Genomic DNA, 23,623 nt, shown 5'->3' on the forward strand with positions numbered 1-23,623 from the left:
GATTATTGACATCTTTGATTATGTGCAGAGCTCATACATTCAAAGGTGATTGTGATATCTTGGTTCTTGACAGTGTGATACAAGTATATGATTGATTGGCATTTCATTGGTTTTCTCATGACTCATATTCTATATGACATTCTTGGTATACTTGACATTGAGTCTTGATCTCATTCTTATGGCTATTGTTAATGATCATGTTTCATATGATGATTCACACATGACTTGATATTTGACATGATTAGTGCACAAACAATAAGGTTGCCCACAACTCTTTATACTGCCTAGTATTCATGGTTACATTTGTTCAGATGCTCATGTTTTTGTCCATAATTGAGGTTTCAATCATATTGATGGCCTAACACTTATTGTGCTCATGGCATACTTTGGTTCCTACATGGCACATTTTAGTTCACATATGAATTGCACCTTATAGTGCATGGTAAACACATTTTTCATATAGCACATATAAGTGCTATCGACATTTTTCAATAGCATGAAATATTTTCTATCGGGCTTCAATGTTTATTCAATGTTTATTAAAGCACTATGAAAAGTTCTTGTCGGCATGATATATTTTTGGTTATTATTTTGTTGAGCATATTTCTAATGTGTTGTCGACTTTGTATATGTCAAACTCATGGATAAACCCGAGCTCATACTTATGTGGCATATAGCATTGAGTGACTTGGAAATTCCGTGGCAATCTTATTCATTCAATTGGCTCGGACTTGAAAGTTTGTTAACAAAATTTGATGGATTTCGAAAGTTATCAAATTCCGTTTGGGGCTCGAACATAAGATAAGAAAAGAAAGAAAGCAAAAAGCATTTTGTAAGTGGTTTTCGAACCCTAGCTCATACCGCTATCATGAAACACATTCTAGCAGTTACAGAGAGTCATTGTCTTGGATATTCATTATGGGTTTCAGTTATGATGGTCTACAAACAATGGAGATTCGAATGGTGGTTTTTGTGGCCGATTTTGTGGGGATCTCTTATAGATTTTCAGTGTTGTTTTTCTTAGGTTTTTTTTACCATGGGTAACAAGTAATCTTTTTTGGTTTTCCAGTGTGAAATTTTTTGAGGAATAAAGGTAAAAACCAGTTTCAAGTTGTTTTCTTCAGAATAAGGTAGAAATACAGAAAAGTGTTAACTTTAGTTTTTTTTAAGAAGTGCTAGTAGTTTGACTTTTCAGAAAAAGGTAATGAGGGCTTCATTTGAAAATGGAAATGTTTATCTTAATTTCCTTTTATTTCAAAATAGAAAGGGTAAATAAGGTTTTTATTTTGTAAAAGAGATAGCTTTTCACTTGATGATTCTGTTTAAGTTGAAAAATAAAAAAGGTTTTACTTGGTTTAAAGTGCAGAAAATATTTTCATATGGTGAAAATGTATTTGTCTTTTTCTTTTGCAACAAATTTGGGAAGTTATATGAAAAACCCAAATCTAGGGTTAAAGGAACCCTACACGAGGGTTACCCAAGAAGACTTGACATTTTTCAGACTCTGTTATATACATGATTGTTTGACATTAGTAATGTTGAAAAAATTACAAAGAGAAAAGGGTTCTTGTTCAAAATATTAAATATTTTTGAAAAAAAAAAACAAGATGCATATTGTGATTACTTTGGTTTTACACAGAGTTCTTTTGTAAATCTCTGATTGTTATACAGAGATATTGGAAGACATTTTTGTACTGTGTTAACAACACTTTGTTATTCGAATCACTGCATATTATTATCATATCAAACTTGTTCAATCACTAACAATTTTATAGTTGCAAAGATATAGTGCAATTATAAAGTTATCGGTGTTTGTAACTTGAGATGTTTTGACATTGTATGAGACATAGGGGTTGGTGCTCCTTGAAGTTTGATACTTCTAAATTTATTATACAGAGTTGGTGCTCTTTGAGTTAATAAGAAAGGAATTTTACCAAGTGGTTTTTCTATCCCAAGAGGGTTTTCCACTCATGAAAAACATGGTGTTATGTGTCCAATCTTGTTCAATTTGTTTCACTAGTTAATGTTCTGATACCTTTGTTTATCAGTCCTTTTATATTCAAAGTTCATGTCATGTTAATTGTTCATGTGCTTTAATATTTACAAATTCATGTAATGTTTATATTTGTTCTTTGTTGCAAAGTTAGTTTTGGTTAAAAGCATTAAAAAGGGATTATTCAGTTTGTTTATTGAATAATCAATCTCATATGCTTTGATAAGGTCAAGCCACATCCACTAAGTTTTGATACTTCATTGTTACTCATTTTCTGCAAGCTGTCAAACAAAGTTGTTAAATGTTTTAAAGTTCTAATTGTTAAAGTTGAGTCAAAATTTTAATCACTCTGATTCACCCCCCCTCTCATAGTGAATCCACTTCCAACAAGTGGTATCAGAGTGTAGGGTTCCTCCATATAGGTCTGTCCTATGGATTGATTCTAGTTTATTGGAAGTCTTAATGGATCAATCACAAGAAGGTGCCTCACTTTCAAGAGCTCCACTTTTTGATGGCTCAGATTATGTGTTCTAGAGGATTAGGATGGAAACATACCCGATCTTTGTTGATGTTAATGTGTCGAATATTGTGACCACCTAATACAATGCTCCTGATACTATTGCCACAAACCTTGATGCTAAGAGACAACATGAATTAAATGCCAGAGCTAAGCATGCTCTCTTGTGTGGCCTCACAAAGGATGTGTTTGTTAAGGTCATGCATTGCAAGTCTGCCCATGAGATATGGGATAAGATTGAAACTATTTATCAGGGAGACGCAAAAGTCAAAGAATCTAAAATTCTCACACTCAAGAATCAATTTGAGTCTTTGAGAATGAAAGTTGATGAAACTATTGCAAATTATTTTCTTAGAATTGATGAAGTTGTTAATTCTCGAAGGGGCCTTGCCGAAAGAGTTAATGAACAAGATATAGTAAGAAAGGTTATTAGAACCTTGCTGCCTAAATTTGAGACTATGGTTTCAACCTTAGAAGAAAAGAAGAGTTTTTCTAATATGTCTCTTGATAACTTGCAAAGCATACTCACAGCTTATGAAATGAGGATTGGTACTAATCCTTCTACTTCTAAAGAGACTGCTTTTAAAACAGAAAAGAAAGAAGAACCTGATAGTGAATATGAACTTTCAGATTCTATTGAAGCATTGCTTGTTAGAAAAATAAAAAAGAAGTACAAGGGAAAATTACCCTTCAAATGATTTAACTATGGTAAAGCTGGACATTTTGCTGCTCAATGTCATGTTGGTGATCAAAACAATGAAGAGAACAAACCCGAAAAAAATTTACAAAAAAAAAACTTGGAATCCTAAAAAGAAGTTTAACACTTTGAAGAAAAAGAATAGTCTCTTTACTAAAGAAGAATATTAAGATGAAACAGATGACTCACCTTGTGAAGGTGATGAGACACTTTTTATGACTGAAATTGAACTCCGTAAAAAGGCAATCTAGCAATGCAGATAAATTGTCTGATCTTGAAAATTGTGAAATAGATCTAGAAGGAGAACTTCTTTGTGCTCTTCAGGAAGTCAAAAGGCTTAAAAAGTTAGTGGCTACATATCAAAGTACTAATCAGATTTTACAAGTTGAATTAAATGATTCAAAGCAGATAGTTGAAAACTTGAAAACTTTGGTTACTAATAGTGACCAAAAAATTCACACTCAGCAAGACAGTTCCTTGCAAAAACAAGTTGAACAGTATGAAAGAACCAAAACATCAAAGAAGAGTTTTAAGCTAGTTGACAGAAAACCCTATGTTCATAACATAACACCATTTAGATTTGGCTTCTTTAATGGTTATTGTTTTTATTGCAACAAGTTTGGCCAAAAGGTTAGGACTTGTAGAATCCTGATGCATAGAACTCCTATGTTTGGACACAAACAAGCCTATGGTTTTCCAAGAACAATGAAGTGTTTCAAGTGTAATACTTTTAGACATACGTCTAATCAAGGCAAGTCAAAGCCAAATACTGAAAAAGTGTGGAAACCTAAGTTTGTACCCAACACAGAGCAATCAATGCTAGTGCAAACTGCACTTCTTTCTAATAAGAGAGCATTGTGGGTGTTGGACAGTGGATGTTCACACCATATGATAGGAGATAAAGACAAGTTCCTTCATTTGGAAGATTATGATGGAGGCTTCGTGAATTTTGGTGACAATTCAGGTATTCACATTAGAGGTAAAGGTACTTTACTTTTAAACAATGACACTCCAATTCATGATGTGTATTATGTCGAAGGTTTAAAACACAACCTTCTGAGTGTCAGTCAAATTTGTGATGATGGATATAACATGTCCTTTAATTCTCAAGCTTGTGCTATTAAAAGTAGCTCAAGAAAGACAATTGCTACTAGATTAAGAACTATTGGCAATATTTATAACTTGCTTGACTCTACCGAATCTAAAAATATTGAAGGCATGTGTCTCATGGGTCAAGTTGAAGAAAATTGGTTATGGCATAAATGCTTGGGGCATGTAAACTTTGAAAACCTGGTCTGCATCAGCAAGAACCATAATGTTAGAGGTTTTCCTATCCTAAGTAAACCTACAAATTCAATATGCAAAGAGTGTCTCTTGGGAAAACAGACAAAAGCATCCTTCAAATCCAAAGAACACTCTTCCACAAGATCATTGCAACTTGTGCATACAAATTTATGTGGTCCTACAAGGACACAATCAATCAATGGTGAGAAATATTTCATTCTTTTTGTTGATGACTATACTAGAATGGTATGGGTCACTTTTCTTAAGCACAAATCTGAAGCTTTTGAAAGATTTAAAATATTCAGAAAGATGGTAGAACGTGAATCTGATTTGAAACTGAAATGTTTAAGATTTGATAAGGGTGGTGAGTTCACATCACAAGAATTTGTGGATTATTCTAAAAAACATGGAATTAAAAGGCAATATGTTTCTGCCCAAACACCTCAATAGAATGGGGTGGTTGAAAGAAAGAATAGAATTGTCAAGGAGATGGCACGAACAATGCTCACAGAGGCAAATCTACCTGACAAGTATTCGCAATAAGCTGTTCATACAATTTTTTATATCCTAAATCGTGTGCAAATCAGGGTAAAATCTACATTCACATCTTATGAACTTTGGTATGGTAAAGCCACTTCCATTAAATAATTCAGAATTTTTGGTTGCAAATGGTATATTAAAAGAGATGAAGAAAATCTAGGCATTTTTCAAACTAAAACTGATGAGGGTATTTTTCTTGGATACTCTACTCATAGTAAAGCTTATAGATGTTTCAATAACAAATTGAATAAAATTGTTGAAATGGATAATGTAATATTTGATGAGCAGTTGCTTCTAGGTGATGATTTGCAGGATGTTGAGGAGGACACTCCGATGGGACTTGACAAAGCTCCCAAATTTGCTGAAGCAGATGAATCAAATGAGGAGGTTGGTTCAAGTTCCAAAGTAGTTACATATACAAAGACACCCTTCAAAGTTGTCATCAAGAAGCATCCGCAACATCAGATCATTGGTGACAAGGATGTAGGGGTTCTTACCAGAAGTAGAACAAGAGCTAATGAGCAAGCTCAAATGGGTGAACACTATTGCCTGGTAACTGATTTTGAACTTAAATCTGTTTTTGAAGTATTAATTAATGATTGTTGGCTCAATGCAATGAAAGATGAAATTGGTCAAATAGAGAAAAAAAAAACTTGGGAACTAGTGCCTAGACTAGATGATAAAATGTTATAGGGGAAAAATGGGTCTTAAGAAACAAACTTGATGAATCTAGTAAAGTTGTTAGGAATAAGGCACACTTTGTTTCTAAAGGCTATGCACAACAAGAAGGTGCTGACTTTGGTGAAACATATGCACCTGTGGCTAGATTAGAATCAATTAGAATCTTTTTAGCTTAATCTTGCTACAAGAATTTCAAAGTTTACCAAATGGATGTCAAAATTGCTTTTCTTAATGGCTATCCTGATGAAGAGGTATATATGGAACAACTGGAAGGCTTTGTATCTGCAGATAAACCAGATCATGTTTACAGGTTGAGAAAGGCTCTTTATGGCCTTAAACAAGCTCCAAGAGCTTGGTACTCCAGATTGGATGCTCACCTTACAACTAATGGATTCACTAGAGGTGGAGTGGACAACAACTTATATGTCAAAGTTGAAGATGATGACATTCTAGTTGTTGAAGTATATGTGGATGACATTATTTTTGGCTATAATAATGACTCCTTGTCTAAAAAGTTATCTAAAATCATGGAATCTGAATTTGAAATGTCCATGTTGGGTGAATTAACCTTTTTCTTGGCCTTCAAGTAATGCAGCTTGAGGAAGGTATTTTTCTGTCACAGACTAAATATACAAAAGAAATGCTTAAGAAATTTAACATGACAAATTGCAAACTGGTTAGCACTCCAATGGAGTCTGGCTGCAAGTTAACTAAATCTGATGACTCACTTGAGGTAAATCAATCAAAGTATAGATTAGTGATAGGCAACTTGGTTTATTTGACTGCATCTAGGCCTGATTTGATGCATGCAGTATGTTTGGTTTCATGTTTTCAATCTGCACCTAAACAACCTCATTTGAATACTGTGAAAATAATTTTCAAGTACATTCAGGGTACTTTAGACTATGTTTTATGGTATCCTCAGAATACTGATTTCACTCTTGTTGGTTTCACTGATGCTGATTGGGATGGATGTATGGATGATAGAAAAAGCACTAGTGGTGCTGCTTTCTTCCTAGGAGATTGTCTTGTTGCCTGGCTTAACAAAAAGCAAGATTGTGTCACTCTGTCTACTATTGAATATGAGTACATAGCTGCTACAACATGTTGTACTCAATTGATTTGTATTTCTTATCAACTTGCAGATATGGGCATTTATGTTGCTAAGCCAATTTCAATCTTTTGTGATAACACAAGTGCAATAACTCTTTCTAAGAATCTTATTATGCATTCTCGCACTAAACATGTAGCAATTAAATTACATTTTCTGCGAGAACAAGTGTTAGCTAATGAATTTCAAGTTTTGTATGTGCCTACCCAGGCACAAGTGGCTGACATATTTACTAAGGCTTTGCCTAAGGAAGCTTTTGAAAGATTCAGGGAGAGGTTGGGAGTTATCTCTCAATCTGTTATTGCTTAAATATTTGCATAGGTTAAGGGGGATCTTGGCTCTCCAAAAGCAGCATTTGGTTGCTCTATTTGGTTTATTGCTGCCCATTGTCATATCTTGCATTATTGTTTCTTCAGGTTTTATGCTATACTCTTTGTTACCCTTTGTACTTGAGATAAAAAGGGGGAGATTTGAGCATCATTGAGATGAAAGCTTTGAGCTTTGACTTTTGCATATTCTGAGATATTTTGAAATTCTGAGACATTATTGGAATTCTGACATTTTGGATGGCATACAGTGGTTGGCATTTTGGATGGCATATAGTGGTTCATTGGCTTATAGTGATCTTTGTTCAATGGTGGCTTGTTTTTTCCATCAAGGACTAAGGGGGAGTTTGTTGCCCTTATTCTTGCCCTTGATGACAAAAAGGACTTGATTTTCTGACAGTGACATTGGCAGATTTGGTTCTTTACGTATGCAGTTTTGGTTCTTTCATTATTGACATCTTTGATTATGTGAAGATCTCATACATCTAAAGGTGATTGTGATCACTTAGATCTTGACACAATGATACAGGTATATGATTGATTGGCATTTCATTGATTTTCTCATGACTCATATTCTATATGACATTCTTGGTATCTTGATAGTGAGTCTTGATCTCATTCTTATGGCTATTATTAATGACCATGTTTCATATGATGATTCACACATGACTTGATACTTGACATGATTAGTGCACAGACAATAAGGTTCTCCACAACTCTTTATACTACTTACTATTCATGGTTACATTTGTTCAGATGCTCATGTTTTTGTTCACAAGTGAGGTTTCAATAATATTGATGGCCTAGCAATTATTGTGCTCATGACATTCTTTGGTTCCTACATGGCACATTTTAGTTCACATATGAATTGCATAATATCCGCAAATTCATGTAATGTTTATATATGTTCTTTGTTACATAGTTAGTTTTGGTTAAAAGCATTAAAAAGGGATTATTTAGTTTGTTTATTGAATAATCAATCTCATATGCTTTGATAAGGTCAATTCACATCCACTAAGTTTTGATACTTCATTGTTACTCATTTGCTGCAAGCTGTCAAAAAAAGTTGTTAAATATTTTAAAGTTCTAATTGTTAAAATTGAGTCAAAATTTTAATCACTCTGATTCACCCCCCCTCTTAGAGTGAATCCACTTCCAAAAAGTTTTAGTTTTAATTACTCAATGGAAACTGATTTTGGGTTTCATAAAGTTAATAAACCACCTGATGCACCTTGAGCCGAGACATGAGTTGACCTCCATTTACCCCATTTGAGTACTGTTGAGTCATATGATTGTTGAGATAATTTAGACTCTTGCATGAGTACAATATTTGCCCCACAAGAATCCACCTGTTGCTTGATACAGGCTCTTTTGTCAGGGGCATTAATACCCCTCACATTCCAGGAAAGGACTTTCATTGTGGTCGAGGAGAGAAACTTGCCCCCCTCAACCTAGTTTTAATTGAAAATATGTCATCCAATGTTGTCTGCACTCCTGCATCTATTTACTGCTGCAATTTGTCTTGTTTTGATTTCTTGCCTCTCTTTTTAGGAGTCTTTTTAGAGTCTTGAAGAGATGCAGGAGTTTGAGAGATAGATAAAGTATGTGAAAAATTAAAATAAAAAAGCAAGGAGGGTTCACTTTCCTTCTTCAAATTCTGAGAACAAGGATAAGTTGGTGAGTCCACTTATTCAAAATCAACTTTCTTATTCTATTTAATAGGTTGAGGAGAGAAAAATGCTCTATTGTGTTGGAAATCAATATCTTCTGTCAGACCATATCCCTCAATTTATGTGGAAATCATTTCATGAATAACCTCCTCACTTTGTTTATTAGGTTGAGGAAAGAAAGAGGGAGAGTTGAAAGGGAGAGTAGAAACTTCATCCAGTCCAGAATCCTCATGCTCTATAGAAAGAATTTCATGGGCAATTTCATCAAATAGATCAGAAGCTATTGATCTCAAAATTCTCCTAGCCATGATTTCTAGGTTCCCACCAGTCTGATTGAGTATGGCACAATCGTTATAATGTGAACATTACTGTAACTTAAATTGAGGAAGTGTATCAACCCAAATACTTTTAGGATTCTAGAAAGTTCTTCAGATTATGGAAGGAATCTCATAATTATTCGTTAGGACAAAGTGGTTCTATAATCCAAAGGAGACTTTCCTCTCAATTTTAGTCTTAAGTGCAAATCCAGTTTTTTTGAGCAAGAGGTTTTGATGGTTTGAGTCCTTGGATAGAAAATTGCATTCTTTTATCCCTACCATTTTGTAACTTGATGGGTGTGAAATTCTTTTGATTTGTTTATTGATATTCTGAATTACACAACAAAAGTAGTTAAACTATTGAAGAAAACAATACCCTGTATCATCATCGTAGATATTTCTTGATGAGGATTGTCAATGATAGGACTCTTATAGAGACTTGAATTTGAGGATAAATCTTCACAAATATGCACTTCATCTTGTATTTGGAGATTTGGATCACTTTCTTTGTCTAAAGTATTGATAAATAAGAAAATTAAGGGGTCAGTAGAGTGATCATGACAGACCCTAAGAGTTGAACAATCAACACCTTGACAATGTGAATTAAAATGACCCAGGAATTCTGAGTGACAATCAACTGTTTCAAAATTATCAACAGTAATGGTTTGCTTCTAGGTACCAAATTTGGAGGTAAAAGACATAGTATTTGGGGGTGGTTTTGAAAGATCTAGAAGCAAAAAAACTCAAATTGGAAGGTGAGTCAATTCGAAGGGAACCAGATCATGTTTGACAAAAATGCCCAACTGGTTCACAAAGAGCTCTACAAGTTCAAGATCACTATATTCCAAGGGAAAAGAGAGAAATATAATCCAAAAAGGAGAAAATTGATAAATATCCTTATGAGGCTTAAAATTTGTAATCCATGAGATTGTGAAGAGCTCGAAACCCTTACAAAACCAACCTTTATGCTTATGAACCACATCTCTGTTGTCTTTAGACTCAAAAGATGCAATAAAAAATTCAGATCCATTATCAATATAAAAGATATCTTCAATCCCTTTCCAGTTCCTTTTAGCCCATACAAGTAAATCAAGAGGAGAAGGTGTGAATTTCCAAAAAATTACCAATGAGGGATTTATCACAGAGACGTGAAATTTGTGGAAGAAGGAAGTGCTCAAGTAGGGTAATCATTCTTGAATCTCTTCGGGTAGGATGATCTGTATCCGTGGCATCCTTGTCCTGAGTCATTCCATTTGTTATCTATTTCCTTCGCCAAACTTTAAGGTAGGTACCAAGATGTCGATTGAAGTTTTCACTAGCCGCTTGTCGCTTTGTTTGTAAAAGTGGTTTGGCCTGAAGGGCGCTCTACTATTAACAAGTCGAGAGCTCCCTCCCTCATTAATGGGTAAATAATTTGGGAATGATAGAAAAGAGGGCTTATGCAGAGGTATAGAGTTTGGCAAAGATGGAAAGGGCTTGTGCAAGGGGATCGTGTTTGACCAAGATAGAAAATATGGAGACTATCCATTTGAGAGACCCTCGTGCACACTCTTGTTTCAGAGATCTGCTTTTGATTCTTTCCACAAATTTTCTAGAAAAACCCTATCTGTATCTAGTTCTTGGGGATGCTTTGATCGATAACCCTCACAAATATCAAACACTGGTTGTTTTTGTTTGGATAACCTTTTGGATGGTCAATTTTGAGGTATGAATTTTTTTTGATGAGCATTCTGATAATACTTGTCCTGCTGACCTCTCTACCCGCCACTAAAGCCATTGCTAGACCTATTCCACCTCCTGTTACTATTCTAGAATCTACTGTGGAACCTGTTGTCATACAAGTTTTCAAATTTTATTCCCACCCGCATCCATCTACTAGCAGTTTCCATGACTAGTTCATAAAAAAATAGTTATTGATATAGAGTTGCACATTTGAATCCTAATTTTGGACATTTGAACATTTCTGCTATGCATCTGAACTCTGTTATTGGGCATATGATCATTGTTCTTGCACATATACTTATTGTTTCTATGCATCCACAATAGAGGATATAAAACTAGGTCTTGAGAAAACAAGGAAAATAGATTTAGATACCCTTTTTCTCTGAGAATTCATTTCAAGAAACATACAAATGATATAGAGACATCTTACGTTCTTTTGAAAAATTCACACCTACACTTCAAATTTATCTTTCCAAATAAACAAAAACAAGATTTTTACAAAGTGATTTTGAGATGTTATCATTTCAATAACAATTTAGTTAGTTCCCCTTATTAGGATTCATCATCCTTTATCTAGGAGCTATACTAAAAAAATCTTGACAAAGTTAGTCTCTATCATAGTGGGATTCATGATCTCCCTTGACTTACTTTGGATCATTCTTTGATAACTATTCATCATAGTTCAAGATTACCTTTCTACACAAGAGATAACACAATAGTTAAAAGCACTTTATATATCTTATCATTTCGAGCTCTTCTCCATACTACATTTAATCAATTCAATGCTCACACTTACATATCTCACTCTCATACATGCACATCATAAAATAAACTTTGTATGGTTGACATTAGGGCTCAAATGAAACAAGATAAAAGAAATGGATCCCTTTGAAGAAACTTCAAAACATAGACATGATACCTCCAGTGAGGATGAATAAGATGACATATCTAAAGCACACATTTTGACTGCTCAACAAGATCCAAAGTTTCACAAACTGATGGAAAAAGTTAAATGTTTGTAACCACATAAATATTTCAGGTTATGCTTGCACAAGGGGGAAAGTTGCCTCCAGATTTTTATATTTCACAATTGAAAGAAACAATCCATATGAATGACACTGAAACAAATAAAATAGAGAAGGATAAAAAGGATAAGAGCCCATTAGATGCACTTAATCAACATATCAAGACTTTGCAACAACAATTTGCAGACTTACAAATTGGATCCTCAACAAAATGATATTCACTAGAGGACATATCTCCTTATCCTTTTGATAAAGGTTTGGTTATGATACTGTATCCCCCTTATTTTTAAGTTCCAAAATTTGACAAGTATAAGGTAAAAGGTGATCCTTGTGACCATATCAGGGAATTTTGTGCTTCTTGTTTAGAAGTTGCTCCCAATGGCACATATCTAATGCGACTTTTTTCACATAGCTTAGGAGGTCAAGCCATGGAATGGTTTTCTCTTCTACCTCCTGGTATTCAAACATTTAACGAACTACTAGATAAGTTTGTAGGACACTTCTCCTATAACATTGAACACAAGGTATCAATGTTAGATCTTTGCAACTATATACAAAAGAATGGAGAATCTTTTGCTAACTTCTTGCAAAGATGGAGACAACTTTCAAGTAAATTTCCATACATCCCTAAAAAAAAATGATAGAAATGGACACAATCTAAACACAGAGTTAAACTATCAACTCCAAATCCAATGTCCCACTTCTTTTAGTAAGGTTATTGAGATGAGATTACTTATAGAAAAAATGTTGGTAGCCAAAGTGTTGATATGTCGCGACTGATCATACAAAAAATTTTTTGTCATTTTTTGTTGAAAACAAAACCGACATTAAAAAAACCCTAAAAATAGCCGACTTTGTATGTTGCCCTAAAACATTGCATGTTATAAGCGGTTGGAATGTAAAAGGCATTGTAACGGTGTTGTACTGATTTACTGGATAATAAGAAAATATTGGATGACTGTGCTCTGTGGATGTAGCCCATCTTGGGTGAACCATGTTAAATCTCTTTGTTATTTGTGTTATGCATTTTTCTTCATCATTTGTCTTTGTATCTTCATATAATTGTTATTTTTTTTTTCTCTGCATCTTCCTAATCCTTAACAATTGGTATCAGAGCCATGTATTTCTATTAATTGGTAGAGACTTTCAAATTTGAGTGGGAGCAATGGAAGAAACCAAATTCAAGGTCGAGAAGTTCAACGACCAGAATGATCAGTTATGGAAAATGCAGATGGAGGATTACCTATATTAAAAGGATCTGTGGTGGCCATTGGAAGGAAAGACAAAGAAACCATCCACAATGGCATATGAAGATTGGGATATTCTGGATAGAAAGGCACTAGGAACCATTTGGTTGTGCCTTGCACTGTCTCTAACATTCAATATATCAAAATAAACAACGACTGCAGGATTGATGTCGACACTGGCTAAACTATATGAGAAACCCTTAGCTTCTAATAAGGTATTTCTTACGAAACATTTGTTTAATATAAAATGAGTGAAGGAGGATCTGTAGTAGATCATTTAAATTAATTTAATACAGTTACCAGTCAATTGAATTCTGTGAAATTTAACTTTGATGAAGAGGTTAGGACTCTCTTAATTTTATGTTCTTTGCTAGAAAATTGGAATAGCTTGGTTATGGCTGCAAGTAACTCTGTCTCTGGTACAAACACTTTGAAATTTGATGATGTTATTCGTGTTATCCTAAGTGAGGAAATGCAATGGAAAATCACAAGTGAGACTTCAACATCATCGGGTACTATTTTGAATGTAGAGAACAGGGGAAGATCAAAGGAAAGAGAAAAAGACCCTGAGTATGAGAAGTCAAAGAAAGGACGATCTCAATCCAAAGGAAGAAAGGATTGCTGGTACTACAAAAATCCAGGACATTTAAAGAAAGATTGTTGCTCTCAGAAAAACAAACAAGGAGACAAAAACAAAGATGACAATAAGGAAGCTAATGTTGCAAGTAATACTTTACAAGATGCCTCGATTCTATGTTTAGATAATGTTAATGATTTTTGGGTAATACATTTAGGGGCTTCATTTCATGCCACACCCCATACAAAATATTTTCTAGATTATGTTCAAGGTGACTTTGGATAGGTATATTTGGGTGATGATGAGCCCTATCAGATTGTTGGAAAAGGCAAGATAAAAATTAAGTTGCAGAATGGAAATGACTTGTTGTAGGAGGTAAGACATGTTCCAAATTTAAGAAGAAATTTAATTTGTGTAGGACAACTAGGTAGTTAAGGATGCATAGGTACCTTTATAAATAATGTAAGGAAGGTCATTAAAGGTGCAAAGGTAGGCACATTGTATTTGTGTAATGGTAATACATATTCTACCTTAGCTGCTACTGAAAAAGTTGTTGCAGGGACATCTGATTTAGATGTTGCAAGGATAGATTCAAAATTGTGGAACCATAGACTTTGGCACATGAGTGAGAAAGGGATGAAATCCTTTAGTCTAAATTTTTTTGCCAGGATTGAAGCAGATTGATTTAGAGTTCTGTGAAAATTATGTTTATCGAAACATAAAAGAATCAGATTTCTCAAGGTTGGGAAAGAGAAGAAAATTGAGAAGTTAGAACTTGTGCATTCAGATGTATGGGGACCAACTCAGGTATCATCTCTTGGTGGCTCTTGTTATTATTATGTTGACTTGAATTTCATCCTCAAAATGCTACCTGCAACAAGTTAGTTTCACAAAATACAAATGGAAATGCTATAGGAAATCCAAACTCAACCAATGAAACTACATGAAATACATATGAAATAAAAATACTAATATTACCTTCATGGTTTATGTCTCATTGTGTCCTAACTCCATTGTTCCTGGTTGCAGTCGGTGTTCTCTCAGACAATGCACTGATAGCTTCCAAGATGGCATATGAAGAATGGACCGATAACTGGTAGTTAACTGATGCTATGATATGCAATACTACATGATTTTGCTAAAATGATTATGCTAAATGATAATTTCTATTTTTCTTCAAGATTAAAACTCATGGATGCATAAGTTTTACAAATGATTTGCTTGAAAATGTACTTGAAATCTAACTTGAAGATTCTTGAAGTCTAACTCTCTCTCAACTGAAGCTCTTGATATTATAGACTTTGAGAGGATGTGATGATGTGTCTTAGATCAACGGTCATGATCAGATCTGTAGATTTGGATGGTTGTGAGAAAATGTTAAGGTTGAGAGAAAGGGGGAAGGAGAAGACAAGTGTCACTCATCTCACCTTGACTGGGTTGCTAACTGAGGGAATCTAGGGATGGTTGGAGAATATTTAGGCATGATAGGACAAGTGGACTCAAGTCCTTCCTAAGATGTAGGGGGTGTTGGAGAGAATATAGAAGGAGGTTATTAAATATGTGTACGTACACAATATTCATTAAATTTGGAGGTTGAAGATAAATGATAAATTAATATTTAAGAAATATTAATTTCCTTAGCCACTGTTTGATGAGTTGGCAAAGGGAAGATGAAGTGGAGATGGAAGGTGAGTTGGAAAAGGGATTTAAATAATTTAGAAATTATTTAATATTTGAGACTATAGGATAGGAGAATAACCATTAAATATTGGATATTTAATTGATTGAAGAAGATAATTAAATATTAGATATTTAATTGACTTGGTTAAAAGGATAATTAAATATTAGATATTTAATTAATTAGAAGAATAGGATAGATGAATTAATTAATAAAATATTAATTAATAGAAAAGCACGAAAATGAATTAAATAAATTAATCTTTTCAAATTAACTATTTAATAGAAGAATAATCATTAAATAAATATAAAATATCTATTTAATCGCTCATAGCCATTTTTATGTGTATACATTTTGCCCCTCTTTGAAATGATGTCAAAACAACATTGTTTCAAAGATTAAATCAAGTCTCGATAATGCACCTGATGAAGATGAAATTCCTGATCATGTGCCCCCTCAGGAGATTAATTGTGAAATAGTTGAAAACTTTGTTTTGAACGATTGATCTCATGATAATTGATAAAAAAGAGTTTCGTCAATTAAATTCATTTGTAAAAAAAAATAAAAATTGCCCCATTGAATAGCATTAATTACTTTTCAAATAGTAAATATAAAATTAACCAAGGCTAATTTTAATTTCATTGTTATCCTTGTCAGCTTTGTGAATAAATTTTTCTTGGTGAGGTGGCGAAATGGTGATTCCTATGGAGAACCATCATTTTGAGCTTGTTTGACGATATCAATGACCTCCCAATTATGGGTATCTGGTATGTATCTTATCCCGAGCTTTGTTTTCAACTTGTCATGTAACTTGTCATGTTCTTGGGCGCGTTTTTGAATTTTTTAAAATTTTTCCCTTTTTTGGTATTAGGTTAGCGCTTTTGCATTTTGATTTAGCGCATATGCAATTAGGTTTAGCACATATGCATAAATTAGCACTTATGCTATTTTTGGTAGCGCATATGCCAAGGATGATAGTGCTTTTGCATTGGATAGCGCTTTTGAATTGTTTGTTTGAGCTTTTGCAGCTAAAGTTAGCGCTTTTGCAGCTAAAGTTAGCACTTTTGCAGCTAAAGTTAGCGCTTTTACTTTGTTTTGCACATATGTTCTTAGGGTTAGCGCATATGCTAAGGATGATAGCGCTTTTGCTCAATAGGATAGCGCATATGCTCAAAAATGATGTTTTTGATAAGTGCAAAAAGCTAAAAATTACTTTGATGATTAGATTTAACGTGTTTGATGTGCATGTATGATGAATAGAGACTTGATTGATTGATTGATTGATCGATTAGCTCTAAGAAACCAATTTAGTTTCTAATGCAAGAGCTTAGCAGAGTTTTGATTGAACTCAGTGATTGATAGAAAACCATGATTGATAGATTTTAAAAATGATTTGATAGCTTTATTTGCTTCAATTTGATTTGATAGATAGATAGCGTAGGTTGTTTCAATTTGATTTGATAGATAGATAGCGTAGGTTGCTTCAGTTTGATTTGATAGATAGATAGTTGATGATTGGTTGAATTCTCTTGATAAATAGGAGAAACTTGATGTTCTCCAGTGTCGGGAGAAATTACTGACAGTACGCTATTTAGTGCCAGAGCTGACATAGGCTAAGGTTAGATATATAGATGCCTGTGGTTTACACCATTTGTTGTATATGTCTGAGATTACGCATAATAGAGGATTGTTGATGGCATTAGTAGAGAGATGACATAGTGAGAATAACACTTTTCACTTGCCCACGGGTGAGATTAGTGTGACACACGAGGATGTGTATAGGATTCTGCATATCCCAGTGACTGGCGAGTTAGTGCAGTATGATTTTCAGGATCGTGTTGGGATAGAGGCTTGCAGAGCCGTGTTTGCTGATGATAGCATCACTAGAGGAGAGATCTGATGGGAGGATATGGTGATGTATTATGAGACTCTCCCTGTGATTCTTGCTGGTTTGATTGGAGGATTTATTTGTCTTGATAGGCGATCGCAAGGTTTTGCTGTTGGATGGGGTGAGATTCTCCTGAGTATGATGCAGCATCATACTCGATATGCTTGGGGTGTTTGTATGTTGGCACATTTATATCATGATCTTCATCAGGTGGTGTATTATGAAAGTGGTAGTTTGTCTACAGGATGCACTTTATTGCAGATCTGGTGCTGGGAGCACATTGTTGTGACTCACCCTATCCATCACAAACTTCGTGGAGAGAGGCAGCCATATGTGTATTTTTATGTAGGTATCCTTAGTCAACATAAGCTGGGTAAGATGGAGTATTGGCGTTGGGTTCTTGATTCATTGGATAACATTGCTTGGAGACCATATCTTGATTGTGAGCCATGGATGGATGATGCACAGACATTACCATTTATCATGCAGAGTAGATATCTCATTGGTCAGACTCCTTACATTGTTGAGCGATAGTTGATTAGTCACATTCTTAGACAGTTTGGTAACATCCAGCCTATGCCTACTGGTGTGATGATATATGCTCGACGGTACAGAGATAGATGAGATTGGGGACCTTCCTTGTCATTTGAGATTGCTCACGCAGAGTTTCTTGCTACTCCGAGAGTGGCTTATGATATGAGATTGCACATTCTTGATACCGGGGTTACTGCAAATAATGCTCAATATATACTAGCTCATCCATTTCCTCGTATTACTGATCCAACAAATCCTCCTCCCAGCTCAGGAGATGAGGATGATGATTTAGATGATCCAGTTTTTAGGAGACGGAGACGGAGATGAGAGCTCAGAGCTGCTCAGGAGGCCGGGGGAGATGGAGATGAGGGTGGGGATGGAGGTGGGGTGGTAGGAGACCTGAATGGAGGGGAGTTAGATTGAGAGTCCGTGGAGGACCATTTGGACCAGTTGGCGGGATTGGGAGATCGCGTCCTATGGGTGGGAGAGATATTGGACGGATTGGGAGGGAGCATGGCAGGGCAAGTATGAGATCACCGAGAGGGTTGCCATTGACAGGAGGAGGTAGGGTTAGTGGATTGGATGGGGGTTGTGGGAGAGGCATTGATTTTGGACAGATTCAGCCAGACCCTGGAATTATTGTAGCTCATGGTGGAGATGATGAGGATCTAGAGGATCATATTCCAATTATTAGACGATGGGTTCTTAGAGCTACTCGGATGGAGATGCCAATAGGTGGATAGAGTGGTGGCGAGGAGGGGATTGGGGTTCATGCACCACAGCAAGATTTTCCAGAGCAAGATGCACCAGTGCGCATGATAGCTAGAGCAAGATGCATCGGAGCATGATGTGCCAGAGCAGGAGACCATTGATAGTCTTAGAGCACAGATTGATCATCTTCGAGCATAGGTGCAGACTCTCATGGCTGAGAGGGATAGAGCTATTAGGAGACAACATGATACTCAGGGCCTTCTTGATCATATTCAGCAGGTTGGATCAGGTACTCTCTTGGCTGACACTGTTAGAGAATTAGTTTGGGCCGAGAAGGAGACTTCCCACTGGCAACAATGATATGAGGAGGCAGTTGCAGAGAGCCAGAGAGCAGGTAGTTATCATACCACCGTGTTGATGGATACTAGCAGTGGTGGGGTCATGGGACCTCCTCAGAGGAGTGGTGATCATGGGAGACATGCATCTGGAGGATCTTCTTGCCCACATCCACAGAGACGGACAAAGTCAGGTGGTAGTGGTACAGGACAATCGTGACTTGATTTGGAGGCACTTGTATTGTTTATCTGATACCATTGTATACTTGGACTTTTATTGTTTTATTATGATCTATATGCAGACATGGATTCTATATGATGATGATCTTTATGATGTTACTCTATTTGATGATGATCTATATGCTTTGATTATATGGATGCATGATTAGATGGATGATGATATGTATGCATGTTATTCTATTTGATGATGATGCTTTATATGATGATGCAATGATCAATGCTTTTGTTGATTTTCGATTTTGATGATCTTGGATGTAAATGAAAATGATTACTAACTTAAATGATATGTAAATGATGCAAATTCAATGATATATATGGAAATTCAAATGAATGATTGCTTTAATGCTTATGATGATGTAAATACAAATGATCTATATGAAATGTTTTTGATTTTATATGTAATGTTCATGAATCTAAGTGTAAAGTTGCAACTAAATGATCATTAATGGAATGATAATACAAATAATAATAATGATACACTACATGATGAATGAAATGCACTTAACTGAATGCAAATTAATGCAATGATTTATATACAACTAAATGAAATGGATGATGATTAAAATGATTCTAAAAATGAGTGCACCTATAATGATTAAATGCAAATTGTTTTTGTTTGTCTAAGTATACTCAATATTTATTTATGACCATTGATCTGTTAATGAAATGGTATGCTTATAATGAAACTGACCATGAATGCTTATAATGCAGATGAATAATGAGCTAATCCAAAATCATCTAACTAAAAATTGTACTGCCATTCTTCATATGCTATCTTGTAACAGTGCTTGATTTCATCATTGAGCTTTAAAATGTTGTAAGAAAATACAAGAAACTTGACATAATGATTCAAGATGACCCGAGTATTCCTTACATGGATTTTCATATAGAAAGTTAATACAAGCAACTTGATGTAATGGATCAAGTTGACCTGAGTTTTGCTTGCAGAACAGACAAGGATTATCCCCTTTCATGCATGACTTGGAATGTCCTCCTTGATCTTTTGGCAATCATATCCTAAGACAAGTACATACAATAGTAAGAGATAAACCACAAACAACAATCAAAGAAAAATAATTATGCCCCATCATAGCTTCTCTAGTCATGGACATCCTTGAGTTGCAAAGAGTACATGATTAGCAATAAAATTGAGATATAAACACTGAATCCTGCATGTCATTCACATGTTCTTATGGTCATTAACTGATATAATCATTTTGATGAATAGTCTTTGATAATCCTTTATTACTTGCTGATCGATTCTTTGGTTTCTGAGTTTCATGATTCAGTTGTCGATGAAATACCTTGATTTTTGTTGCTTTGTTGCTCGTTATCTGTTTCAAAAGCCCAGGTGTTTTTGGTTTTTCTAAGTTTTCCGAATGTTTTAGATTTTCAAAGATTCAAAAGATCACCTTAGCAAAAGGAATTAGGATTTTTCCCCCAGTGGAAACAAAAATTATTATGAATGTATGAATTGATGAAGATCCAAACCACGACGAGATACAAATGCAGATATGATTGATTTTGATAAAATCTAAGACAGTGACTACAACAAGTATGTCAAAGATTGATAACTATTGGTAAGCTACATATTTCTTGCTAAATGGTTCAGAGCAATGGATGTGAAAGATGGAAGATAGAATGGATAAGGTAAGATAGATGTAGGCAATAGGATGGAGTGGATAGGTGCGCAAAGCGATCTCATAGATGGAGGAACTCACTTTTTAGATAGCGCCTGTTTACCAGGTTTTTACCATCTAAACTTATTGCATTTTTTTTATACTTTTTAGGTATTTTATATCCTTTTTGTTGATTTTTTTTAAGGACTTTATATGCTTTTTGTTGATTTTTTTTTCAGGACTTTATATGATTTTTGTTGATTTTTTTTTTCGGGACTTTATATGCTTTTTGTTGATTTTTTCAAGACTTTATATCTCAAGCATAGAATTTCTTGAGATGGATAGAATTGATAGGTTCATCAAACCAATCACCTTCAGAGGTAGATAACTTGTATTCTCTTGATCCATATGCTGCTACTATGACCAAAGGTCCTAGCCAATTTGGTTCAAATTTTCCCTTCTTTTCTCGATCTTGCTGATTTCTTGGATTCTCCCTTAGAACTATATCTCCAATTTGAAAAATGTGCATCTTGACTCTGTGGTTATAGCTTCTTTCCATTCTTTGTTGATATACTTTTAAATGATCTATTGCATTTTGGCGACATTCCTGAATCAGTTCAAGTTCCTAGAGTTGAGAGACTCGGTGTTCTTCTTCTAGTATAAGACCTTGCAAGGATACTCGTAGAGAAGGTATCTCTAATTCAATAGGTAATATGGCTTCTGATCCATAGACCAAACAATATGGATTTGCTCCTGTTGGAGTGCAGATGCTAGTTCGATATGTCCAAAGAGTAGGATTTAGTTGAATGTGCCAGTGTTTTCTAGCTTCATTGACTGTTTTCTTCAATATTTTCAAGATAGTTTTGTTTGATGCCTCAGCTTGACCATTTCCCTATGGATAATATGGAGTAGAAAACCTATGTTGGATATAAAATTGTTCACATAGCTCCTTCACATCTTGATTTTTGAATGGTCTTCCATAATCAGTGATAATGGTCATAGGAACTCCATAGCGACAAATTATATAATTCAAAATAAATGATGATATTTGTTTTCCCGTCACTGTTGTTAAAGGCACTGCTTCAATCCATTTAGTAAAATATTCAGTAGCTATCAGAATAAACTTATGTCCATTAGAAGATGAGGGATTTATCTTTCCTACCAAATCAAGGCCCCATTGTGAAAATGGCCATGATCCTGTCATAGGATATAACTCTTGTGCTGGTGCATGAATGAGATTCCCATGGATCTGACATTGTTTGCATTTTCTAGCATATGTGAATGAATCTCTCTCCATAGTAGGCCAAAAGTAACCCATATGAAGAAGTTTCTTGGCCAATGTTAAACCACTTGAGTGTGTGCCACAAATACCTGCATGAATGTCGTTAAGAACTTTCTCAGATTCTTCTTGTTCAAGACATCTCAACAAAGTACCATCTAGACCATGCCTATATAAGATATCAACAATAATAGTATAGCGAGAGGACTGAGAAATAAAATTCCTTCTCTGATTGTGAGATAAGTCAAGAGGAAGGATATGTTCTTTTAAATACTAATAAGTTTGACTGTATGAGGATTGACTAGTTCCTGATATATGGAAAATACTGTAGGTATGATGGGATTGAATGGTAGGGGTTAATATATCTTCCATGAGAAATTCGTAACGTTGTTGATTCTCCTTATTTTGCAAGAGAGATGCTATTGTAGCTATTGCATTTGCTACTTTATCTCATTTCTTGGAATCTGGGTGAATGATATTTCTTTAAAGTGTTCTTTAAACTCCTCCACTAGTTGTTTGTATGGAAAAATCTTATCATCCTTTGTTTGATATTCATCATTTATTTGGTTGATGATAAGTTGTGAATCAACATAGACATGTAGTTCTTTCACGTTCCATTCAATGGCCATTTTAAGACCAATAGCCAATGCTTCATACTCTGCAGTATTATTGGTGCATGGAAACCGCAGTCTATATGATTTCAAAATTGTGTGTCCCTGAGGTGTGATGAAAAAGATTCTTGTGCCTAATCCATATTGTGTATAAGAACCATCAAAGTACAATTCCCAAAAGTTTGTACTTACTGTCAAGATATCTGCATCAGGAAATTTGATGTGCAAAGGCATGTCATTTTATAAAGGTGCATCAGCCAATTGATCAGCGATAACTTGTCCCTTGATAGCTTTCCGATCAACATACTCTATATCAAATTCACTCAGTATCATAACCCATTTGGCTAGTCTCCCTGTCAATGTTGACTTGCTCAACAAATATTTGAGATGATCTATCTTTGCTATTAGTTTCACAAAATGAATCAACATATAATGGCACAACTTCTGAGTTGCAAATACAACTGCTAGACATGTCTTTTCTATTGAGGAAGAATTTAATTCATAGCCAACAAGCGTTCTACTGATATAATAAACTGCTCTTTCTTTTCCTTCATCATCATGTTGAGCTAGGAGAGCTCCTAATGATACATTTGTTGCTGAGATATAGAGCAACAATGGTTTCCCTTTGGTTGGTGATACTAGTACTGGAGGAATCATAAGATATTCTTTTATTTGCAAAAAAGATTCTTCACATTTTAGATCCCATTTGAATGAAATATTTTTATGCAGAAGATGGGTGAATGGAAGACATCTATCTGCTAATTGAGAAACAAATCTCCTGATTAATTGCAATCTTCCTTGTAAACATCGCAATTGACTTATGTTCCTAGGTGACTCCATATCCATGATAGCTTTGACTTTTTCAGGATCTACTTCAATTCCACGAGCTAATATAATGTACCCAAGGAGATTTCCAGAGGTTACCCCAAATGCACATTTCTTTGGATTTAATCTCAATTGATATCTTTCTAGCATGTCAAAAATCTTGCTTAAAATGTCTAAATGTTCTTGTCTTGTATGA

Source organism: Cryptomeria japonica, chromosome 4 (assembly GCF_030272615.1).
Source record: "Cryptomeria japonica chromosome 4, Sugi_1.0, whole genome shotgun sequence".
NCBI lineage: Eukaryota > Viridiplantae > Streptophyta > Pinopsida > Cupressales > Cupressaceae > Cryptomeria > Cryptomeria japonica.